The sequence below is a fragment of the Macrotis lagotis genome, chromosome 1 (assembly GCF_037893015.1).
Source record: "Macrotis lagotis isolate mMagLag1 chromosome 1, bilby.v1.9.chrom.fasta, whole genome shotgun sequence".
Taxonomy (NCBI): domain Eukaryota; kingdom Metazoa; phylum Chordata; class Mammalia; order Peramelemorphia; family Peramelidae; genus Macrotis; species Macrotis lagotis.
Window position 1 is genome coordinate 55,171,818 of NC_133658.1, and position 26,091 is coordinate 55,197,908.

A 26,091-nucleotide genomic window follows, 5' to 3' on the forward strand; every position below is an offset into this window, starting at 1 on the left:
CTGTCTCTTGGCTCTATCCTCTGTCTACTTTATTCCCTGATTTTCTTTGAGTTCCAACTAAAACACCATATTCTACAAGTAGCCTTTCCCAGCTACTCTTAGTACTGGTTGCTGCTCTTTTGTATTTCTTCCTGTTATGTTGTCATTCCCACTGATTATAAACTTTGTGGGGTGGGGAGTGTTTTTTGCCTTTTTTTTTTTTGTCTTCAGCACTTAGCATATTTACCTGGAACATAGTAGGTGCTTAATAAATATTAATTAAGTTGATTGTCAGCCCCTTGGTGTCCCAGGCAACCAAGTCTATAAGTTGCATAACATTTGTCTCTCTGCTTTGGTAGGGAGACTTTATTCACTAGAGGAGTTCCCAATCTTGTGAAATAACACTATCAGTAGCTTTCCATTCCCCTCAGAATATTTTTGAAAATGGAAGGATCTTCTTATCTAACAACATAAAAATTGGATTCTTAAATACATTGTTGGTTTTTACTATGTTTTTAATGTCTCTTGAGATGAGTTTGTCATAGTGACAAGATAATATGAGTGTTACTGCTATGTGTTCGGTCATTGCCAATAACAGAAAATTGAGTCATTATATCCCCTTCCCCCCCCCCAAGAAAATCTCAAAATTTTCATTTGTCTTTAATATCATCTCCATTACCAGTATATCTCTATAATTCTGCTTCCCAAATAGCTATCTTGCATAAAGAATTTTTTTAAGAAGAAAGAGGAAGGGCCAGCTAGGTGGTGCAGTGGATAGAGCACCAGCCCTGGAGTCAGGAGGATCTGATTTCAGATTCGGCCTCAGACACTTAATAACTGCCTAGCTGGGTAACCTTGGACAATTCACTTAACCCCATTGCCTTAAATAAAATAAAATTTTAAAAAATATTTTAAAAAAGAAGAGGAAACCCATAGGAAAAACTAAACTACATATTGAATGATCCCTAGCATGTCTAAAGATAGTGAGAAGAGACAATTTCCTTAGCACTTTTTGAGGCAAAGTTTGACTATTATAATTTATGTAACAATTAATAAGATTGTTATACTGTTCTTTCTGTTAATAGTTATTATAATTGGTTATGTTTTCAAAGTAAGTCTTTCTCCTCTTTTTCTGTATTCATTATTTGTTGTTCAGTTATTTTCCAGTCATGTCCAACTCTTCATGACCCTATTTGGGGTTTTCTTGGCACAGACACTGGCATGGTTTGCTATTTCTTTCTCCAGTTCATTTCATAGATGAGGAACTGAGACAAACAGGGTGAAGTGACTTTCCTGGAGTACATAGCTAATAAATGTCTGAGGTGGGATTTGAACTCGGGAAGATGAGTCTTTCTCATTCTGGACCAGTACCTATCCACTGTATCATCTTGCTGCCTATTTTCATTATATGATTCATCATTTTCAGCATTCCATAAAATTAATATACCCTAATACTTTGTTGCCAATCTAATACTAAAATTGTTGTCTTAGGGGTATGTGCTGCACAGATATCTGTATCACAAAATACAGCCATTTTAATAACTTTCTTCTAATTCCAGTTTAGTTGATACAATTCACAGCTATAATGAGGACATTAGTGTACCCATCTTCCTATAATCCCTTTATGTATTATCCCCTTTTATCATCTTTCCCATTTTGCTGTGTAAGATAAAATATGAGTTAGCTTGATGTGCAATCTCTTATTAGTGGTTTGGAGCATTCTTTGACATGATTGTAAATAGTTTACGGATTTTTTTAGAAAACTAGTATCAGAATGGTGATAGATCCAGTTGCCCTTCTCACACTACCTTTTGCCCCCCCCCCCCAGTTTTCTAAATAATTTGAAATCAACCTTTCTTCAAAGTTTCTGCTTCTTTTTAACATTCTGATCTTTTGTCATATAATAGCTATGAAGTCTCTTAGTGTGGTTAACCCCATTTTTATAGAATCACAGAATACATCTTGAACTATGCCCAAAGAGCAATAAAATTGATAATACCCCTTGACCCAGAAATACCAATACTAGATCTATATCCCAAAGAAATCATTAAAAAAAAATAGGAAAAAATCACATGTTCAAAAATATTGATAGCAGTTCTTGGAAATTTAGGGGACACCTATCAATTGGGGAATAACTAAACAAGTTATGTTATATGAATGTTAGGGAGTACTATTGTTCCATAAGAAATTAGGAGTGGTCAGACTTTAGAGAAGCATGAAAAGACTCACATGAACTGATGCTGAATAAAGTAAGCAGAACCAAACAAACATTGTACACATTAACAAAAACACTTGAGATGATCAGCTATGATGGATGCAGCTCCTCTCAACATTTCAGAGATCAAGGACAACCCTGAGAGTCCTGCTATATTTATTGCCATCCACATCCAGGAAAAAAAAAACCATGGATTCTAAATGCATACTATAGTCACTCTTTTTTTTTTAGACTTCTTTTAGGTTTTTCCCTTGGTCATGGTTTTTTTTTTCATTTCCCTTAGTTCTGATTACTCTTTCACAACATTACTAATACGTTAAACACGAATGTACTTGCACAACTTTTATCAGACTGTTTAGCCACCATGTGGAGGGAGGAGGGAAGGGAAGTGGTAGAAAAATGTGGAACTCATAAATTTGCAAATGGATAAATGTTGTGAAAAAATACCATTGCATGTTATTGAAAAAATAAAATAAAAATTTCAATTAAAAAAAAGAATATAAATATAGAGAAAACAAAATAATAATTGTTAATATATAGTGTCTTGACGTTTGGACTTTTCATGAATTATCTTATTTTAACTTAACAATTATGTCATGTTGGTACCACAAGTGTTATTGTCATCCCCTTTTTATTGATGACTACACTGAGGCCTAGGAAACCTAAATGATGATGATCACATTGTTAATTAGTGTATCAGAAGTAAGATTTAAAATTTAGGTATTTCTAACTCCATGTTCTACTAATCCTCATTAACTCTCCCCAAAAAAAAGTGGTTTGCAGTCATTAACAGCTCTCTAGACTGTTTTGTTGAGGCTTTAAGTGTAAAATCCAAGATTGATGTTTATCCTACAATCCATTATCTTCGATTGGAGTAGTTGTCTTCTCTTTCAATTGACTAAAATGATGTTTCATTAGAATATGAAATGGTTACTAGGGAGTAAATAAAAGAAGAAAGAAAAAAAAGGTTTTACAATGTAAAGAGAAACTATAAAAGCCAATGCTTGCCAAAACAGATAACTAATAATGTTGTCTAATTGAATGGATAAAAAAAAAGAATGGGCCTCTAATCTGAGATAACTATAACTATGAAACCCCCCCCCCCCCGCCCCGCCCAGAGGTCCTAGAAGCATGGATTTAGAGCAATAAGAATTAAAGAATTTGTTGATAGGAAACATTTTGTTGTAGAAGTTTCTGAGATAGTTTCAGTACAATATGTGCCACAGCCAAATACATTCTTAATTCACTTTGCTTTTGGAATGTAGAACCATTCCAAGAGGACAAAAATAATTCCATGATATTAAAGTAAATTACAAATGTGTTCTTTTTCTTGTATCACTGAGATGGGGAGGGCATTAGGAAAAAATGGGGATCCATTCATGAATCAGTAAATCCAAAACATTTTGTATAAATAAACAGTGCTTGCCAATCAAAATTAATTGGATTTTGAATTTAAAATGTTATTATTAATAATGCCAAGAGGCGGCATTTCATAATACCTTAAAAAACAGCTTTGAGCTTGCAGTCTATTCAAACTCCAGAACTCTAAAAAAATTTGCTTTTTTAAACCTTGCTATTAGTTTCTCTATGACTTACATTTCATGTCATAGAACCCTCCCTTGTAAAGAAATATAATTAAGCAAAACATATTAATACATTGACCATATCTGTTAGCAAATTCTTCATTCTTCACCTGTGATCTACCATCTTTCTATGTCAAGAAATTTTTAATCTTTTCTCCAGAAGAAATAGTTTATCCTCCTCTTCAAACTCCCTTTCTCCTAGACTTTTTTCAAATTTCTGATCCTCTGATTTATGTGTTACTTTATTTTTAGAAATGAGTCTCTTCCTTTTCAGATTTGTACAGCATTTAATGTTGAGCCCTAACTTACATTCCTTAAGTTTCTTTTGTCTATTGTTTTTCTCTTTAAAAAAAAAAAATCTGTAGGGTAGCTAGGTGGCATAGTGGAGAGAACACTGGTCCTGGAGTCAGAAGGACCTGAGTTTGAATGTGACCTCAGACACTTAATTACTTAACTGTGTAATCTTGGGCAAGTCACTTTAACTTTGCCTTACCAAAGAAAAAAAAAATCGAAAACAAAACAAAAAGATTTTTAAAAAATCTCTATTTGACTTTTAATTTCTTATTAGGAATGTTTATAATTCACTGATTCTGTTCAAAGTTTTTTTTTTTGTAAGATGTCCAACTTTGCAAGTTGTTAACTCAATGAGTAGTGAGCTCTGTGGAATGAACATTCTTTTAAAAAAAATTTTTTTTAAATTTAAAGCAATGGAGTTAAGTGACTTGCCCAAGTCACACAGCTAGGCAATTATTAAGTGTCTGAGGCTGGGTTTGAAGTCTGTTCTGCTGCCAGGGCCAGAGCTCTATCCACTGCTCCAACTAACTGCCCCTGAAATGAACATTCTTAAGGAAAGAATGCTGTTGTGAGAGAAATGAGTAGAAAATGTATTCGTTTTTAAATTTTTATTAATTTTTTAATGCACAGAACAAAATTTGAGAATTCAGAAAGACACAGAACAGCTTTGACATTAATGTGAGTTTATTATATCTTAAAAATACAAACCATATGAAATTCAACTTATTGTGTATAACCATATTTTTATATTCTGAATATTTAGAAATGCTAATATGCGATATTTCTTGGATACAGAACAACAACAAAAGTCTTTAAAAGAAACTAAACAGGGATTCAGGAAGGATTCTCTCTAGTTTATAAAAGTGATACAGCTATAACCAGCAAGATTCCAGAAGTTGTTTTATGCAAATTTTACCATTTCCAAAAAACTTTAAAAAAAAAGTTGAATACACAATTATCCAAGGTAAAAAGTCATAAAATGATAACTGAAAAGCTTAGAAACTTAGAGCTTCTCTTCAACCTTCCCATTCCACCCCCAACACACTTTACAATCAATCCCCAGGAGTGCAAACAGCCTCAGTCTGGGGCTAGGAGAGTACTGCAGCTGGCCCCTCCCACTTCTTCTCCCCTTCCCCCGGTTATACTCAGTCCATGAAACCAAGATACAGAGACTAAAGGGAAGGTTAGAAGACAAGATTCTGGCAGATTGAATCACAAGGTGGAAGTAAGACAGAGCTGCTGCCTCTGGGAGAGGAGGTGTTCCACCTTCAGGCTGACAGGCAAGCCAGTTGAATGCCAAGAGCCAATACAGACAAAAAGATCAAAGACAAGACAAGTTCTTGATCTTCTATTTAGCTGCATACCTGTAACCCTTTTTTTTTATTTGCAAGACAATGGGGTTAAGTGGCTTGCCCAAGGCCACACAGCTAGGTAATTATTAAGTGTCTGAGGCCAGATTTGAACTCAGGTTCTCCCGACTCCAGGGCCAGTGCTCTATCCACCTCACCACCTAGCCACCTGTATGCTTTTAACTGGGTAACTAGATACCTGGATGTACAAACCATCTGGGTACAGAATCAGGTGAGGATGATCTGCAAAGGGAAGGTATTTGCATGCAGGAGAATTGAGAAAGGCTTCTTGCCAAAGGTGATGTTTTAGCTAAGACTTCACAGAAAATAAACAGCAAAAAGGAGGGATGAGAAGGTCTCAAGCTTGAGGTAGAGTCAGTGAAAATGGCATGATTCATGGGGCGGCTAGGTGGTACAGTGGATAAGGCACCGGCCCTGGAGTCGGGAGAACCTGAGTTCAGATTTGACCTCAGACAATAATTACCTAGCTGTGTGGCCACTTAACCCCATTTGCCTTGCAAAAAAAAAAAAACAACTAAAAAAATAGCATGATTCAGAAGATGAAGTGTCCTGTAGGGAGCAAGGAAACCAGTGTCCTGGAGGCACAGAGTAGAAGAAATAAAAGGACTAGAAAGAAGATAAAGTGCTGGACTAGAAAAGGCTTTACAAGCTGAAAGGGAGATGACAGGGAGCTCCTTGCATTGAATAGGAAAGTGAAGTAGAATTTTGCTTCAGGAAGATTAATCTGACTGCTGAAGGGAGGACTGAGAGAGACCAGAAAGCTACTGCAGTAAGAAGGAAAAGAGCCTACTCTGGGTCAAGCATTGTAGTAAGAGCTTTATACACATTTATCTCATTTGATCATGACAACAATCCTGAAGGTAGGTCTATTATTATCCCCATTTTACATTTGAAAAAATTGAGGCAAAAGTTAAGTGACTTGCCCAAGATCACATAACTCCTTAAATGTCTGAGTACAGATTGAATTCGGGTCTTCTTGTCTGAAGAAGGCCTATTGTACCATAGTAGTCTCAATAATCAAAAGACCTACACTGGGGAATAGCTAGGTGGTGCAGTAAATAGAGCTCTGGCCCTGGATTCAAGAGGACCTGAGTTCAAATGTGGTTTCAAACACTTAATAATTACCTAGCTGTGTGACCTGGACAAGTTACTTAATCTCACCACTCTGTCACCCCCACCCCTCCCCCCATTGCCTTGCAAAACAAACTTAAAAAAAAAAGACCTACATCAGAATGATTGCTGTGTCAGGAGGTGAGAAGGGAGAAAATATATAAGGTACTACAAAGGTAGATACAAGAACATCTGGCAACTCATTGGATATGAAAAGTAAGAGAGAGAAGAGAATAAAAGATTATCTCTAGTTTGCATGCCCTGGTTATTGGGAGCATGGTGGTGCCCTCTACAGTAATATTGGAGAGTGTGGGGGGGGGGGAGTTGTTTTGAATGTTGAATGTAAGATGTCTATAAGATATCTAGTTTGAGATGTGAAGTAAGCAGCTGAATTTGTAAGTCTGGAAAATAGGAAAGAGATCAGGGATGAAATTAGTGGATCTGAAAATCATCAGCATGGAGGTGAAAAATGCATCCATCAGAGCTTGATGAGATGATCAAGTGAAATAATATATTGAGAGAAGATCTATCATTGGTGGACATGACCTCAATAAAGAACCAGCAAAAAAAAATGAAAAAGAACAGGTAGGAAGGTAAGAGGAGAACTAGGAGAGCAGTGTCACAGAAATTTAAAGAGAAGAGGGTGATCAGTATTGTCAAAGTTGCAGAAATTCAAGAAGGATGAGGATCAAGAAAAAGATTATTTTTATTTGGAGATTAGATTTTTGTTAACTTTGGAAAGAGCAATTTCAGTTAAAGTGATAAAGTCAGAAGCCAGATTGCAGAGAATTTTTTTTTAAATTATACCCATAAGAAGAGAGAGAGTAGTGTATCAATTGTGACTGCCTTGTATATAGAGGTTAATTGCAAAAGAATAGAGATAAGAACAAAAGGGGTAAAGAGTAGATACAGGACAATAGCTAGCAGAGGAGGAGAGAAAATCACTCTGCAGAAATTCTTGGATCATTTCCCTATATCTTCCTAAAATGAAGTTGAGGATGCCCAGCTTATTATCCAAGAGTCTGTGCAGCAGTGAAAGGGAAGGAAGTGCTAAAGGGTGTGGAGAGAAGCCAGAGACAAGGTAGCTGGTAACAGCAGAGAAAAGCTGAACGACCAAAGGAGAAAATTGAGGTAAACATCTTACACATAAACAAATCAGTGGGGAATAGCAAAGACAGAAAATTGTATAAAAACATAGATTAGAATATTATTGTACTAGAAGAGTACATTTGGAACCAAATTGAACATTAGATAAATATCTAAATAAATATTCTCCCCATCCCCAAGATCCTGAAGTTAATAGTAAAATAGCAAGAAATAACAGAATGGTTTAAAAGGGGAAAAAAACTTAAAATATTTTAATACTTTAATTAGGTTTTATGTTAGAACTCAGGACTGAAAACAGAACACAAAACTTTTCCTTCCAAAGAAGTAGAGGCACTCTGAAAGTGAAAATCACAGGTTTGGAAAAATACAGATGTTGAAGAAAATAAGTAAATGAAATAAAAGACAATCATGTTTAAAAGCACAGCTAAATTTTACATGAACCAGAGAATGAATGACCTTGAAGATAGGATATGACAAGAAAATTAAAGATTATCGTTTTCTTGGAAGACCATGACAATTCAGAAAATTTAGGGGCAGCTAGATAGCGCAGTGGATAGAGCACTGGCCCTGGAGTCCCGAGTACCTGAGTTCAAATCTGGCCTCAGACACTTAATAATTACTGAGCTATGTAGCCTTGGGCAAGCCACTTAACCCCCATTGCCTTACAAAAAAACTAAAAAAAAATCTTAATACAACAGAGGAAAAAATGTGTATTGTGTGTATGTAATTAATTCTCAGAACATTTAAATAAAGTCAACAAAGTACTTACTCAAGGAATCCACAGGTCTTTATCAGGAGATGTTTGAAATCCCAAGGCATGAACTGATGAAGTTTCACTGTTTAAGTAATATACACCATCACTCTAGAAGATTTGTCCTAACAGTTATTATTCTGAAGTCATAAGAACTTAAGGAATAAATGGGTTAGGAAAATTCTAATTATAAAAAAAACAAAGGAACACAAGTTGGAACTTAAATGACATCCATGGAACATGAATCTAATCAAAAAGGATGAACCGCCCCCCAAAAAATAACCATATTAAGTGGATAGGATATTTTAATTACTGATTCCCCAAACAGTAGAAATAGAAGAAAGATCACTAAAATAATCGGGAAAAAAAAAAACTTGTTTTTGTAAGACTTTTTTTTTGGAGGGGGAAGTTGGGGAGGAATTGAATTGATGGACAAAAAAATTAACGTGGCCTCAAAGGAGCTCATGGTGAAAGATTTTTAAAAGAACCTGGAAGGAAGAAAAGACTGCTTTATGGAAACAATCTTAAGATTTAATTACTGCAAATGAGGGGGAAAAGTGGCGAGTTGCCTATTCCAGAGTAGTGGTGAGACACAAGGACGTTGGGAATGCATACCCACCGAAGAACCAGATAGGAGTAGCTCTCTTCAAAAGTAAGATCTCTTTTGGAATAAGAAGGACTGGAAAAGAAGAAATAGAAGGGAAATAAATGATCGGCCTCAGTGAGACAGGAATGTGTGAAAATGTGTTCTGTGGTAAGAAACAGACCTGATGATCAACACATTCAGTTGTCACTCAAAGAAAGGGATCACCTTCCTTGGTGAAAGAGAAACTTGAGACCTTTGGGGTGATGAACACCTAGTGAAGTAGCAGGGACATGGAACCAGAGATAAGGTGATCTAGATTTAGGGTAAGAGAGGTTCTTTTGACTTTTGACATTGGGTACCTCCCCAACATACTATATTCCAGTATCATTACCACATGAATGAATAGATCCAAGAGTAAGGCACAGCAGAAAAGAGAGAATTGGCAAGAATTAGACATATCTCATGGAACACTATTGTTCTATTAGAGACCAGGAGGGACGGAATTTCAGGGAAGCCTGGAGGGGTTTGCATGAACTGATGCTGAGTGAGATGAGCCTCAGAAACAGAAAAACACTGTACACCCTAACAGCAACATGGGGGCGATGATCAACCTTGAGGGACTTGCTCATTCCATCAGTGCAACAATCGGGAACAATTTTGGGCTGTCTGCAAAGGAGAGCACCATCTGTATCCAGATAAAGAGCCATGGAGTTTGAACAAAGTTCAAGGACCATTCCTTTTAATTTAGGGGAAAAAGCATCTTATTGTCTGATCTTGTTACCTCTTAGACTTCTTGTCTCTTCCTTAAGGATATGATTTCTCTCTCCTCACACTCAATTTGGATCAATATATAACATGGAAACAAAGACTGACAGATTGCTTTCTGGGGGGGGGGATTATAAGACAAATAATATCTTTAATAAAAAATAAAATAAAAACAAAAAGAGTTACACATGAAATAATAGAAATGGGAGAAAGGAAGTGGTTAAAGTACTGTTCTTAATCTTTAAATATCAGGAGAAACTCAAAATATAGAAGGAACAAATAAATGTATATGACTCTTAAGTTAGACTAGAATTCAGACTAGAAGGAAAAGGATAAGGAGGAGGGCCAACCAGAATTTTCTAAGAAATGAACACAGCAAAATAATGTTCCCTAAAATATGAAATTGTAGGTGGAAGGGGAAAAATTAACTGGACAGAGAAAAAGAACAGTCAAAAGAGGAAAAGTAGATATCACTGTTAATTCTTTTATTCATGAAGTAAATTGGAGGAGCTTTCAATAAGACAGGTTAAACTATCTAACCCAGATATGGAAAGTGTAGAGTGATCAAACTTTGCAGGGATGAAGTACTGATTTAAAAGAAGTATTTGGTAAAAAGTAATAAAAGAAGGAAAACCCAGTCTTAACTATCATAACCCCAAGTGTAAATGGATTCAAGGAATAAATAAAACCAAATTGACAAAATGAAAAGAACTACAAAGCCAAGCAATCTGTGGTATACAAGAAATAGTCCTGAAAATATAAAATAAAGTCAGAGACTCCTTAAAATGGCAGTGAATGAAAGAAAATAGTCCACACCACCTCCCATAGATAAAACAGAAGATTTAAACAGACCACCAAATCAAGAAATGTATATGCTCATGGGATTTTACAGTTTGGTATAAATAGAAAATTAGAAGTCTCTTGAGTGCTAGAAAAGGAATCCAGAAAGAAAATCTTTCAGCTTGGGACTTCAAGACAAGCCAAAAGAGCCTAGTCCTGATGTTGACAGCTGGGAGTAAAGTTTGCACTTTAACACAGAGCTCAGCTCAGAAACCTGTCAGGTTCAGGCAATAACAGTAACAATTGGGGTATTCCCTGAGTCAGAACATTCAAAATATGGGTTAACCTCCATTTCCATCTTCACTATATGGAAATGCAGTCCCCAGTGCCAGCCACGCCTGAGATAGACAAATATATTACATAAACCATAAATAATAAAGATCAATGTCCTAAAAAGGCCCACTTTACATTTCTTCTCAAAGTGCACAGAGGCTAGTCCCAAGTATCAAGTAAGGAAATAAGGTGGTAAAAATGAGTAAGCACAAAAAAATACTACATTCATTTTATATATACATACATATATATATATATATATATGCACAAATAACTACATTTCTCTATATAATATGTAGGTATACATATATGCATCTATATACGTGTTTTTAATATAGACAAATAAGCTAGGGATACTTGAGATGTAGAATTCTTGGGGTGGGAGGGGAAGAATCAAGCAAGGGGTTTTAAATCATAATTGAAATGAGAAGAGATAATAGAAATAATTCAAAGGAAAATAAACAGATTCGGAAGAATGCATAAACCTTACACAATTATATACTCAATTGAAAATTAGATTGGACCAGAAATCATTGTCTTCATGAAACAATAAATAATAGAAAATCAAAAGACTAAAAATGTTTCAGAAAATGTAACATTTTAAAGAAAAAATAATCAGAAACCACCTAGAAGTCATATTGGAACCAGGGGGGGCAAAGTGAAAACAGGAAAAACACTCACTTGTCATCTCTGGGGAAAAATTCCAAATGAAAATTTTTTTTAAAGAAAGATTTTATTTTGAGTTTTACAATTTTTCCCCCATTCTTGCTTCCCTCCCCCCACCCCCCACAGAAGGCATTCTGTTAGTGTTTACATTGGTTCCATGTTATACATTGATTTCAGTTGAATGTGATGAGAGATAAATCATATCCTTAAGAAAAAGTATGAGATAGTAAAGTTACATAATAATGCTTTTTTTTTTCTAATTTGATGGTAATAGTCTTTGGTCTTTGTTCAAAGTCCATAATTCTTTCTCTGGATACAGCTGGTATTCTCCATTGCAGATAGCTCAAAATTGTCCCTGGTTGTTGCACTGAAGGGATGAGCAAGTCCATCAGGATTGATCATACACCCCCATGTTGCTGTTATGGTGTACAATGGTCTTCTGGTTCTACTCATCTTGCTCAGGATCAGTTCATGCAAATCCTTCCAGGCTTCCCTGAATTCCCATCCCTCCTGTTTGCTAATAGAACAATAGTGTTCCAAGACATATATATACCAGTTTGTTAAGCCATTCCCTAATTGAAGGACAGTCACTTAATTTCCAATTTTTTGCCACCACAAATAGGGCTGCTATATTTTTGTATAAGTGATGTTTTTAACCCTTTTTTTATCATCTCTTCATCATACAGACCCAGTAGTGGTATTGCTGGGTCAAAGGGTATGCAATTTTTGTTGCCCTTTGGGGATAATCCTAAATTGCTCTCCAGAAAGGGTGGATGAGTTCACAGCTCCAGCAACAATTATATTAGTGTCCCAGATTTCCCACATCTCTTCCAACATTGATCATTTTCCTTTCTGGTCACATTGGCCAGTCTAAGAGGTGTGAGGCGGCCAAATGAAAATTCTTAACGAAAATCATAGGCAAATCCAGAACTTTCAGATCTATAAGTAGCCAGAAAGAAAATTCCTGTACCAAGGATCCCTAATTAAGTTTTAAACTAGTGTCACAGTGGATAGACCACCAGCCCTGAAGTTTGGAGGATCCGAATTCAAACCCAGCTTCAGACACTTTATGCTTAACTAGCTAGCTGTGTGACCTTGCCCAAGTAAGTCACTTGCCTTAAAAACATTGCCTTGTTAAAAGCAAACAAAAAATCCAGGAAGTTGCAGCTACTACTTTAAAAAAGTGAAGAGAGTTTAGAATGTGATAAACGGAGCTTAATCCTACTGAGGATTGGGGGAGAGGGGATGTAGAGTGGGAATAGATCTTTACTGAAATACTGAAATCATGTATTTCTGATGATACCAGAACTGAGTAGGTCAAGAGAAACATAGAAAGGCAAATAAATAAATTTGAGCAATTCTAAATGATTTTTTACTGTGATGATGTTTTTATTCTAATAGAATATACAAGTATCTACTCAGAAATCTGATGTCATTAGTGGGAACAGTTTTGTTATATTTTGATGATCTTGGGGCTGCATAGATCACCAGCCCTGGAGTCAGGAGAATCTGAGTCCAAATCCTGCCTCAGACAAGAAATAATTACCTAGCTGTGTGACCTTGGGCAAGTCACTTAACCCCATTGCCTTAAATTAATAAAAATTAAATTTAAAAAAAATTTTTTAAAATATATATTTTGATGATCTTAAAAGAAAAAATAAAAGGAAATGAAAATGAATACACTAGGGAGGTAATGACTAGAAATATGGAGAAAGATGGGGAAAGACTTGCATTTAGGGTTTATGCACATGAACTTCACTTTCATATGAATCGGACAAACTAAATATGTATCTGCATACACACAAATTGACTTAGATACATTAAATGCAACAGGGAATCAGGCAGGGTCAAGCAGAGAGGGAAAGGCAGAGAATTAGTCATAAAGATCCTTTTTTTTTTAGATTGTTGAGTGAAAGGGGAGTAATAGTGATGAGGGTGTGGTATATTGTGCAAGCAGGCTGGTCCCCTCAAAGTGAGACATTGTTCCTAGGAATTGTAAGCACGGAGCTGCTGCTGCCCCTGCTGGCTGCCTTCACCTGGAGGAGGATGAAGTTGCTAGTGATTATCACCTTTGTTGCCTACATAGCCTGCTCTGTCATTGACTCTCACATTCATTTTTTAAAAAAAAAATGGTTCTAAGCTGCCAAAGAATAGCAAAGACTTTGGGCTTGAAGCTGGTCATGATGAGCCAACTCTGACAGTTTTTTAACTCTATGGCTTCGGAAGAGGAGAGGAGCCAGAAGGGATAATGCTTCTTGGGGCAAAGAACTCACATGGCTAAAGTGGACCTTGGAGTCCCAAGCTTATGGAAATCTGAGCAGCTGTTGGAAGCAATTTTGGTCTTTCAGGAAAAGGAGAACAAAAAAATAGAAATTAAGATAGAAGAGGCAGTTGCACCATTGAGAGAAAAAAATCAGAGACTTGGAAAAAAGCTTTACTCAGAAGTACCCACCAGTGAAATTTTTATCAAAAAAGGATCGAAAAAGAATTTTGGAAAAGAAATGTGAAACATTGGATCAACCATGAAAAACTTTGAGCTAATTAACCACAATATTGTACAACCCCTCTACATTTCAAAGACCTTTGAATATCACGTTTTCATCATTGTATCTCATGTTGGACCAGATTTATCATCTAGCATTTCCTGCTTCTCCGAACTAAATGTACAATCCTATCATGACATGAAAGACCAACACAATTAGGATACCAAATATGCTGGGATTGGCAAAACGTGTTGGAGCACATCTTCTGGCCTTCACCTATATGAAGATCCAGCCCACCCCCAGAGTGAAAATTATTGGAGCCTTGTGAATCCAATAGAACCTGGAGCCTGTTATGATGAAGGAAAGCTTGTAGCAGGACCAAGTGTTATGCCTACATGAAGCAGGAAGGGGTTGAAGTACGAGTTGGCTAGAATATTCAATACTTTTGGGCCATGAATGCATATGAATGATGGGCATATGAATGAGTTGTCAGTAACTTCATTTTGCAAGCTCTCCAAGGGGAGCCTCTGTTCCAGTATGTCAATGACCTAGTGAATGGACTTTGTGGACTTAATGAATAGCAATGTTAGTAGCCCTGTCAACTTGGGGAACCCAGAAGAGCACACAGTTCTAGAATTTGCCTTTCTGGTGTAGCAATAGTGATAGTGAAATTCAGTTTCTCTCAGAAGCCCAGGGTGACCCCCCCCCAGAGAAGAAAGCCAAAGCCAAAAAATCCAAAAAGCCAAGCTAATGCTGGGGTGGGAGCTGGTGGTCCTTTTGGAAGAAGGCTTAAATAAGGCAATTCACTATTTCCTCAAAGAACTCGAGTACCAAGCAAATAATCAATACATCCCCAAATCAAAACCTGCAAGGATAAAAAAAGACCAAACATGACATAACTGAAGGAGGGATTTGCTTCTTTGGACAGGAAAATTCCCTCTTTTACATTTGAAAGTATGTATTTTTTCCCTTTTTTTTTTAAGAAAGACTTAAACCGGGGTGGCTAGGTGACTTAGTGGATAAAGCACTGGCCCAGGAGTCAGGAGTATCTGGGTTCAAATCCGGTCCCAGACACTTAATAATTACCTAGCTGTGTGGCCTTGGGCTAGCCACTTAACCCCATTTGCCTTGCAAAAACCTAAAAAAAAAAAAATTAAAACGGTCATGAAGCAGAAACTGGAATTTCATCCTGAAGCTTGCTTTAAGGATATGGATGTGCCTAAACCCTTCCCCAACACACACACACACACTCAGAAAACCTGAAAATTTTACCTTGCACTTTTTAAAATCTGTTTTTTTAATGTACAAATAGAATAGAAACATCTTTGAGTATTTTCAAAGTTTTTTATCCTGCTGTGAAGATCCTTTGTTGACTGTCACTTGACAGTTTTATTTACTGGTTTCCTTGTGAAGCTGAGAAGGAAGATGAATGAAATGAAAAAATGCCAATTTTATTTATAAACTATGGGTCCCATACTTATACTATGCATAGGAGAAGTTTAACAGTATTGTTGGGCAAGTAAAATGATGGGATTGAGTCTTCAAGAGTATATATGAGAATTCTGTTTGAAATTTTTATGTTTCTTTGGATTCATAAATTTTCCAAGGTTTTAGTTTTAGTTACTCATTTGATTTGGAGATATTTCATTGATTATCATGGATAAGGATATTTTAAAGCACTTACTGTGTTGTACTCTGGGGGGGGAAGGTTATTGTATTATTGGTTGACAGCAGTTATAATTTTTATTAAAATAGCATATTCAACTTTTTTAAAAAGTGATGTCACAAGGAGAAGGAGGAACGGTGGAATGGAAACATACTGGATCAGATATATAGCCCCAAGTTTCTCAATACCCATTTCTTTGTAAAGAGGATATAAAGAAAAAGAAAGAGGAGAAAAGTATAAAAAGATTTGAAGGGAGGAAATACACATTTTACTACAACTGTGAATGGGATGAACTCAGTCATAAAATGAAGGAGTTACAGAGAGTATTAGCACAATCCAACAGTGTTATTTAAAATAGACACACTGAAAAGACATTCACACAGTTAAAATAAGAAATTGGAGCAAAATTTGTTATGCTTTAGATGAATTCAAAAAAGCAGTAGTCACAATTTCAGATTAAGGTATCAGCAAATATAATCTTAATTAAAAGAGGTTAACAAACATTATACTTAAAGATAATAAATTAATATCAATGCTTGATATATATGTATATTTTCACTGAACATACTAAAGCAAACAAAAAATACAGAAAAATATTGAACACATATTTATTGACTATAATGCAAAAAATGTTATATTCAATAAAAAGGCCTTTGAAGAAAAGATTAAAAATTACTTGGAGATCAGATAGCAAGAATTTGAATAAAAAAATAAAACCTAAGAAACAGTAGAAAATTTCATCAAATTGCTTTGCTTCAACATTGCCACCTCTCCTATCAAGGATCTCCTTGGAAATAGTCTCAGATTCAAATCTCTGTCTACCCTCCATTCCACCCTTCACTGGGCTCTTAAATCTTCCTAAAATAAAATGGTAATCTATGTTAACTCCATTCCAGACCACCGCAAGTCAGTACTGTTATTTCCAAAATCACATATAAGTTCTTTATCACTTGACCATTTCCCTACTTTTCCAGTCTTTTTAGAACTATTCCCTTCCACAAATTCTCCAGTTATTTCTCTCACAAGACATCCTCTGTCCTGACCCTAGACATTGTCATTGGTTTTTCCCCAGACCTGAACTTCCAGGATTGCATCCTGTCTCAGCTGAAGTCCTACTTTTGGCACGAAACCTTAACTGATCCCCTTTCCTCTGTTAATTATCCTCACACAGAATATATACAGGATCAATTGAAAATAGCTATTTTCAGGTGGCCTTCCATTTAGACTATGTGATCCAGGAGAGCAAGAATTTCTTTTCTCTGTCTTCCTGGGACTTAGCACTGCACTTGGTAGATAACAAGCATTCTTTAAGTACTTGTTGATTTGATAACATTTGACATGTTGAACCTATCAAGAAGAAAAAAATCCCACTTTATTTTAAAACTCCAACTAAATACAAAAATAGAAACTTAAAATCAAAGACTATGGGGGTGGCTAGGTGGTGTAGTGGATAAAGCACTGGTCCTGGAGTCAGGAGTATCTGGGTTCAAATCCGGTCTCAGACACTTAATAATTACCTAGCTGTGTGGCCTTGGGCAAGCCACTTAACCCCGTTTGCCTTGCAAAAACCTAAAAAAAAAATCAAAGACTACTTTAACAAAATTGAAAAACCTTTATGTAAAACTAAATTTTTAAGAAAACAAAAAAATTGGCCATTTTATGAGATTTTTTTAAAAGAAAAATTAAATCATCAAAAATGAAAAAAGGAGAATCACAACAATTAAAGAAATTGGTAGATACTATTTTCTCAATGAAATTATAAGTTTAATTATAAATTTAAATGAAATGAGTAAATAAAGAGAATAAGAAAGAGATCATTTAACCCAATCTCAGAAAAAGTAATTGAACAGGCTCTAAATGTACTTCCAATAGGGGAAAAAAGACAGAACCAGAAAGCATTTAACAAGTTAAATTCTCTTAAACATTCAAAGGTCAAATAAATCTAGCATTTCATCAAATGTTTATCAAAATCCTTCAATCATATAAATGTAGTCTTTATATCTGAAGCAGATAAAGAAAAACCATAGTATTATCTCTAATCAGCATTTGCACAAATCCTGGCAAAGAAGCCGCAGCAGCTTCATCAAAAAAGAATTTTTTACATGTAGGAAGTTCTACAAGTTTAATATTAGGGAAAAATGACATAGATCGCATTATTAACAAATTAATAATCGCATGGTTATATCAGTAGTTTAAAAAGTAACTTAACAATATACAATTTCCACATGCTAAAAAACACTAAACAATGAATAAAACAAACCTTTAATGTGATAAAGTTGTATTCATCTAAAACCAAAAGCCAGTATTCTGTGCAATGGAGATAAGAGTATAGACCTTTCTAGCAAGAGTAAAGGTTAAAAACAAATATTTATATTATCATCAGTATTGACAAAGTTTCAAGAAATGCCTGGTATAGTAATCAGACAAGAAAAATAAATTGAATGAATAAATGTTAAGCAAAAAAAAAAAGAAAAAGAAGAAAGGATAGTCTACTTAGAGAATCCTCAAAACTCGGCAACAAAATTTAACATAGCAGGAAAAGAAATTCTCAAAATAACTATAGATTATACAAAATGTTTTTGAATTCACCTACCAAGACACACGAATTATATGAATATAGCTACAAAGCACTTGTTAAAAAAAATACAGACAAATATAACTATGTGGAAAGATATTACTTGTGGTTGGGCCATACCAATGTTTTATTTTTTTAATAGTATGCACTGATCTAAGTTGAATGTGATGAGAGAGAAATCAGATCCTTAAGAAAGAAATATAAAGTATGAGATATAGCAGAATTGCATAATAAGATAACAATTTTTAAAAATTAAAGGTCATAGTCTTTAGTCTTTGTTCAAATTCCACAATTCTTTCTCAGGATACAGATGGCATTCTCCATTGCAGATATTTCAAAATCGCGCCTGGTTGTTACCCTGTTGGTATGAGCAAGTCCATTAAAGGTTGATCATCCCTATGTTGCTGTTAGGGTGTACAATGTTCTTCTGGTTCTGCTCATCTCACTCAGTATCAGTTCATGCAAATCCTTCCAGGTTTCCCTGAATTCCCATCCCTCCTAGTTTCTAATAGAACAATAGTGTTCCATCACATACATATACCACAGTTTATTAAGCCATTCCCCAATTGACAGACATTCATTCAATTTCTAATTCTTTGCCACCACAAAGAGGGCTGCTATGAAAATTTTTGTACAGGTGCTGTTTTTACCCTTTTTCATAATCTTTTCAGGGTATAGACCCAGTAGTGGTATTGTTTGATCAAGGGGTATGCACATTTTTGTTGTCTTTTGGGCATAATTCCAAATTTCTCCCCAGAAAGGTTGGATGAGTTCATATTTCCACCAACAAAGTATTATTGTCCCAGATTACTCACATCCCTTCCAACATTGATCATTGTACTTTCTGGTCATATTGTGTGACATACCAATATTTTTAAAAATAACATTATTTAAATTTATTTTTTCAATTCCATACCAATCAGAAAGCAGAAGATACCTTTAGAAAACTAAAAAAAAGTCAAGTTAATCCAGAGAAACAAAGAATTCAAGAATCTCAAAGGAAATAGTAGTGGGGAAGTAGGAAAGAAGGAAGCTCAAACATTCTACAAACTAGTAATTGTCAAAATTATTTCATATAGTCTTTAAAAAAAATCAATCAATAGAGTAGTTTGTATATAACATACAGAAACAAATTAATGCACCTGAAGATCAAAATCACCTTTACTATTTGACAAAAGCTGCTGAGAAAAGCAGTAGTTAGAAACTACTTTTGGATAATCATATCACACCATCTGACATGCTAAATTACAGATGTATACAAATGGAAATCTAGCTTAAATATAAATGCTGATATTAAATAAATTGGAGGAAAAATAGTAACTCTTGCAGCTTGAGGATCATGAAAGATAAAATGAATAATATTGATCTCCTAAAATTTAAGTTTTTGTACAAATGAAATCAGTGAAGTTAAAATTAGATGTTGACTATGGAAACTTCTCTGATAAAGTCTGATGTCCAAGAGATCTCCTGTGGTATAACATACCTCTCTTGTCTAACTTTTGAAGCCTTTCACAACTTGACTTCAACCTGCTTTTCCAGCTTCATTTTATATTTCTTATACATTTTGATTTAGCCAGATTGGCCTTTTCTCTGGGTCTTTCACTCCCTTTCCAGACCTTTGGGCTAGCTGTTTGCCATGCACCTGGAATTCCATCTCTCCTCACCTGTGAAGCATTATCCAAATTCCCTTCCACCTAGCTATTATCATCCTTCCTCCCTAACTACTGTTTATTTAACTTATTTGTATTCCACATAGATTTATATGTACCTATGGCTTCCCCATTCATACATAAGCAGCTTGGGCCCCTAGTCACTATGCCAGGCACATTATATATACTCTTTTAATTCTTGTGGACTTTTTTTTTAATTTCTGCAAAAAAAGGATGGCACTCAGATTAGTAGAGAAGTGAAAGAGGAAAATTGATATAAAAAATAGTTGTGCAGTCATTTTTCTTCAACTCTTCATGATCCCATTTGAGGTTTTCTTGGCAAAGATACTGGAATTGTTTGCCCAATTCCTTCTCTAGCTCATTTTACAAAGGAGGAAACAAGTGAAATGACTTGCCCAGGCTCAAGCAGCTTTAAATGTCTGTGGCCATATTTGAATTTGGGTCTTCCTGATTCTAGGCCTATCACTGGGCCACCTAGGCTGCCATATAAAAAATTAAATATCAGTCAAATGAGATTTCAAATGTCAAAAAATGAATTAAAAGTAGCAATAATAATTCTACTACCTTTTGAGATTATTATGGTTTTACAAATTAAATTTATAAATTAAATATGAAAATTATAAATTATTTTAGGGGGGAAGGGAAGGAATAAGCATTTGTTAAGTATCTGTTTTGTGCCAGGCACTGTCCTAAACACTTTACAAACATCTCATTTAATTTCTACACCTACCTTGGGAGATAAGAACTATTGTTATCTTGAAAGAACTGAAGTAGGCAGAGGTTTTGATTTATCCAATGCCACGTGACTGTCTTTCTGAATGCAGACCCAACCCCCTATTCACTGGCAACTGCCTAAAAACATATACATGTACATTAGATATGTCAAATTGAGGCCTATAGAGTGAACTAATTTAAAATGTAATTAGGAAATATTTAACAAAATAAAGAAAAATACAATAGAACATGTTTTCATGTGATTTTCTAAGTAATATATAGCCTACAGAGATTCTTACATAAGGCTTAGTAGCCCTTTTTTTTTCTTTTTTGAATTTGACACTACTGATGTACATTATTTATCATGTTTGTTTTCTGGTTTTTCAGGGGGGAAATTCCAAAGTCTCAGAAGGGTTAAAACTTGAAAACTAGTTCTTACTCCCTTCTTTAATTTTAATCACTTCTAGCTTTGACCTATATCTGAAAACCAAATTTTGCAATTATGCAAGTAAGATTAAAGGTCGTTGTGTAGTAACATAACACTGTTGTACTTGCATATATATTGTATTTTAAAATATACCTTCGGGGTGGCTGGGTGGCACAGTGGATAGGGCACCAACCCTGGAGTCAGGAGTACCTGGGTTCAAATGAGGTCTCACTTAGTAATTACCTAGCTGTGTGGCCTTGAGCAAGCCACTTAACCCCATTGCCTAGCAAAAAACTTAAAAATAAATAAATGAAATAAAATATACCTTCCACCTTATCTTTTTCAAAAATCGAGGACTTAAGAGTTTATTATTTTCCACATTTTGCTTTATTTAATACTATTTTTGTTGTTCAATGTTATCTGACCCTGCATGATCCCATTTGGAATTTTCTTGGCAAAAGATACTGGAGTGGTTTGCCATTTCCTTCCCCAGATCATTTTACAGATGAGGAAACTGAGGCAAATGGGGTTAAGTTACTTTCCCACAATCACACAGCTAGTGTGTGATCTGAGGCAAGATTTGAACTCAGATCTTCCAACTTTAGGTCCATGGCTCTGTTCACTGTTATGTACCTCCTAGCTGCCCCAAATATACCGCTTATCAATTTGGGGAAAAAGAAATCAGTATATCTGGAAACAAATGAAAGAATCTTTGTAAAATAATGTTAGTATGTATTTATGCCTAAATCTCTCCATGATAAGAATATGTGGTTTTTCCAAAATGACTTGGGAAAACCTGGAGTAGTGTTTTCTATAGGGAAAGATAAGGGTTATTTAGGTGGCAGAGTGGAAAGAGCACTGATCCTGAAGTCAGGAGGATCTGAGTTCAAATTTGACCTCAGACACTTAATAGTTACTTAGTTGTGTCACCTTGGGCAAGTCACAGCCCCATTGCCTTGCCAAAAAAAAAGATAATTAGAAGGAAAGTTCAAAAGCAAATTAAAAGACCTTTTCATTCCATTTAAACATGTAAGATATTTATTGACCTTTTAAAAATGGAAATTTAAATGTGAGGTATCTCTCAAACCCCCCAATCATTTATTCCAGGGTTCTTATCTTTTAAAGAGAAATAAGCACTTAGATTTATCCTGATAACAGACTTTTTAATAGCCAGGTTGGTTTCTCTTCTCAAAACAACTCTTAATTGCTCTAAATATTTTACCCTATTAGCTTAATGTAATAAGTTAGCATATATTACTTTATTAACAATAGAGGAAAAAAGGACATATAACTTAAAGCAAGACTTGAATTTTAGAGCAAATAGTGCCAAATGAGATTAAATGAGAAGCAGGGGGGGGAAAAAGTGACCTATATCTTTGATATCCTAAGAGCATCAGAAAGACATTTCTGGACAGAAATCTCTTTTAAGATTCATTTGTTTTAACCCATTCCTCTTTTAAAAATGCAAATACTCTCCACATACCCACAGGGTCCCATTAAGGATATCATTCACATTTGGCCTATATTACTTTCATCACCTTTTAGTTTCTTAATATAAAGAAAAGATTAGCTGCCTGGAGAAACTGAGAAATTTAATTGTGGGTACAAGGAAAAGAAGGCAAGAGACTACAACTTTGGACAGTATGAGGACAGGTTGAAGCCAAGGGAAGGTAGTTTTTATCTGTTTGTTTACAGTCGACTGTAAACCTGGGAGTTTACTGTATTCCTTGAGCAGCCCTTCCACTCCAGTCCAGGCACTCTGGGGTCCCTTGCAACTCTTTTATTACCCCTTCCTTCCTCCCCAACATGCTCTCCCTTGCCCCACTTTGTAGCTGACCAGAGACACCCTGGTAATTTTACCCTCAGGCTTAATCTGTCTGGATCCTGACTATCTGACCTTACTTAGCAGAGGTAGTTCTGCTCCTACCCCAACATTGTCTTCCCATTCCAGGGATCCTGAATCCAGGACTGCCATGCAAATCTCAGCTGAAGATAGTGAGAACAGGGATAATAGAATGGAAAATATGCCCAACAAGACAGGATGGATTACTGTTGTACATAGACAAATTTGCCTTGGCAAAGAAAATGACCAAGAATTGACCCTGATTGTTGTGAGGTTTCTCTGACGGTGTTCTCTCTGAGTACTGAAAATCTGATTCCTCTTTCTCAGATTCCCTTGCTGGATCTTCACCCACATGATACCCAGTAACTGAAGATGTCTGTCAGTGCTCTGTCCTGGAACCCTTCTCTTTTCTGTCTATACTGTTTCACTTTGATCTCTGCTTGAATCTTTATGCAGATGATTCTCAGATCCATTTGTCTAACCTAAACCCCTCTCCTGATATCCATACTCAAATCTTCAACTGCTTACAAGATATCTCAAACTGGATATCCAGTATTCATTTAAATTTATTTCCAAATCATTCTGTATTAAATTCAACATGTTCATCTTTCCCCTCTGAATGTTCTCCCCTTACTAACTTCCTCACCATGCTTCCACTCACTCTCTCTCACTCTATATTCAGTTATAGGCAAGGTTCTTTCATTTCTTCCTTAGTAACAAGGCTCCTTTCTACTTTTCCACTCTTTTTCTTTTCTTTTCCTTTTCCTTTTTTTTTTTGGCAGGAGTGGCACAGGTCGCATTGCCTTTATTTTTATTTATTTTTGTTACATTTTTGAGTTCTGAGTTAACTCTCTGCCTCCCTCCCAGCTCCACATTAGAGGCCAATACTGGATTTAGATAGATAGATAGATAGATAGATAGATAGATAGATAGATAGAGAGATGTCTATAGATATAGATATGTTAAACTTTCATAGATTTGGTGTACAGCACTGCATTTGTTCATCTATATCAGAATATTCCCAATCATCAAGACTAGTTTGATGAAAATGATGGAGAAATACAAAAGCTACTAAATGAACAAACAGGAACTCCACAGAGTCTACCCACAGGATAGTTCATCCATTTCTAAGAAGGCAGTGTTTAATTCCATCAAAAGTAAAGTATCAGTAAATCTTAAAGAGGTGCAGTATTCTTGATTCAATAAGAAGACAATCAGTACGATCCAAAGTGATGTCCTGAAGGTTATTATGGGCCAAAGACTTATGGTACATCTCAGCTACTTAGTGCAGATAGATCCACATTGATTAGTGATGATGGTTCTTAATAAATGATCATCAATCAATGTGGAAGCCATTTATAAGCCTTCCCTCAGCCACAAATTTAAGTACCTCCTCTTTGAATTTATTTCCAAAGCATTCAGTATATAGATTGCTTATATATAGTTCCTTATATATTATCTCCCCCATTAGTTTGTTAGTTCTTTGAGGGCCAGGGACTGTTGGTTTGTTGTCCTTTCTTTGTATTCCCAGTGCTTGGCACAGGACATAGTTGGTACCTAGTAATACATGATTGCTGAATTGACTAGTGGCATGATCTTTCTACCTTTGGCACATGTACTATTGCTTACATTTGCCTACCTTGAAGTAGAAGAAGGAATTGTTTTAAAGATGCCTTTAATGAGAAACTAGTAGTTTCAAGCAACTCCTTCCTAAGGTTATAGCAGCTAGAAAAGGGGCTAGTCAAGAAAAGTTTTGCCAATTCTGTAGGCCAATGGAGGAATAGTAGCAAAATCTGGAATATAGGACAATAATAATAAAGGAAAAATTTTCATTTGTATCCTAGAGCAGAAAACCATAACATCCATCTCTGATAACGTTTCACTCTTAATGACTCTTAAATGGCAAAGAGATTAAAGGTCAGAGTTCCAAGAACTGGAAAGGAACAGGGGTTTTTAATCTTGGACCTCTTTGGCAATCTCATTAATCCTATTGGTGACCCTTTCGCTGAATACTGTCTTTAAATGAATAAAATAAAAATATAGGACTATGAAACAAAATCATTATACTGAAATACAGTTTTTTTAAAAAAGTTCCACAGACCACATATGAGCTACCCTTAGCTTAGGTAGAGTCTGGAGACCCAAGAATAGATTGCAGTACAAGTCAGTGATTCTAGGATCAAGTCCTAGCCAAGTTTGGAGGGCATACAGGGTATCTAAATTTTTTTACCTCAGCAATTCTAAAATTTGCCCTAAAATTATGAGATGATTTACCTCAGTGGAGAAAGTATCAACACCAACAGAATTACACCAACTATCAACTGAAGTGTTAAAATAGATTTAGAATGCAATGGATAACTGAATTAGGTCATTCTGGAAAGCAGTTTGAAATCAGACAAATAAAATGACTAAACTAGCTATACTTTTTGACCCAAAGATCCATTGTTGCCTTTTCCAAAGAAGTCATTGATGAAAAGAGAGGATCCGTAATAAAGCAAAATATTTATAGCAACACTTTTTTGTGGTAGCAAAGAACCATTGTTGTTTGCCCTTCATTCTCAAAAAGGACCAGGACATCAGGGAGGGGAAGCTATGACACACAAGTGAATTGGAATTAAGTGAGGGAGGGCTATGCAAAGTCACCTGCTTCACTTTGTTCTCTGGAACCATCTGAATCCAGTGGCCAAATATGGATCAGGATGACTGGAGATGACCCTGTGTGAATAGCAAAGAACTAGAAACAAAGTAGTTATCTAGTGATTAGGAGGTAGCTACACTGTGATTTCTTTGTTATTCTATCATTTTTCACTCATGTTCAACTCTTTGGAATGCATTTGGGAATTTCATGGCAAAGAGACTGTAATGATTTGCCATTACCTTCTCCATCTTGTTTTATAAATAAGAAAACTGAGGCAAACAGGATTAAGTTACTTTTCCTGGGTCACACAACTTGGAAGAATCTGGGGCTGAAATTGAAGAGGAGCCTTCCTGGCTTTAGACTTTACCCTCTCAATCACCTAGCTCCCCCCCCAAAAAAAAAAAAACCCAAACCTGTGATACTTGAATGTAATAGAAAATTACATGGGGTGGCTAGGTGGCGTAGTAGATAAAGCACCAACCTTGGAGTCAGGAGTCCCTGGGTTCAAATCGGTCTCAGACACTTAATAATTACCT

The 26,091-nt window shown here is 35.6% G+C and overlaps 1 protein-coding gene, 1 long non-coding RNA gene and 1 pseudogene across 12 annotated transcripts in view; 2 read left to right on the forward strand and 1 right to left on the reverse strand.

Moving 5' to 3' along the window:
* LOC141498474 (uncharacterized) overlaps nt 1-8,540 on the reverse strand; it is a 97,622-nt gene extending 89,082 nt beyond the window's left edge. For all 3 annotated transcript variants that reach the window (XR_012471653.1, XR_012471652.1, XR_012471654.1), the window contains exon 1: nt 8,428-8,540. This is a non-coding gene — a long non-coding RNA (uncharacterized LOC141498474). The remainder of the gene's footprint in view (nt 1-8,427) is intronic.
* Nucleotides 1-26,091, forward strand: part of ZCCHC14 (zinc finger CCHC-type containing 14) — a 127,880-nt gene that overhangs the window by 72,790 nt on the left and 28,999 nt on the right. The window lies entirely within an intron of this gene.
* Nucleotides 14,177-15,001, forward strand: LOC141498464 (UDP-glucuronic acid decarboxylase 1 pseudogene; annotated as a pseudogene).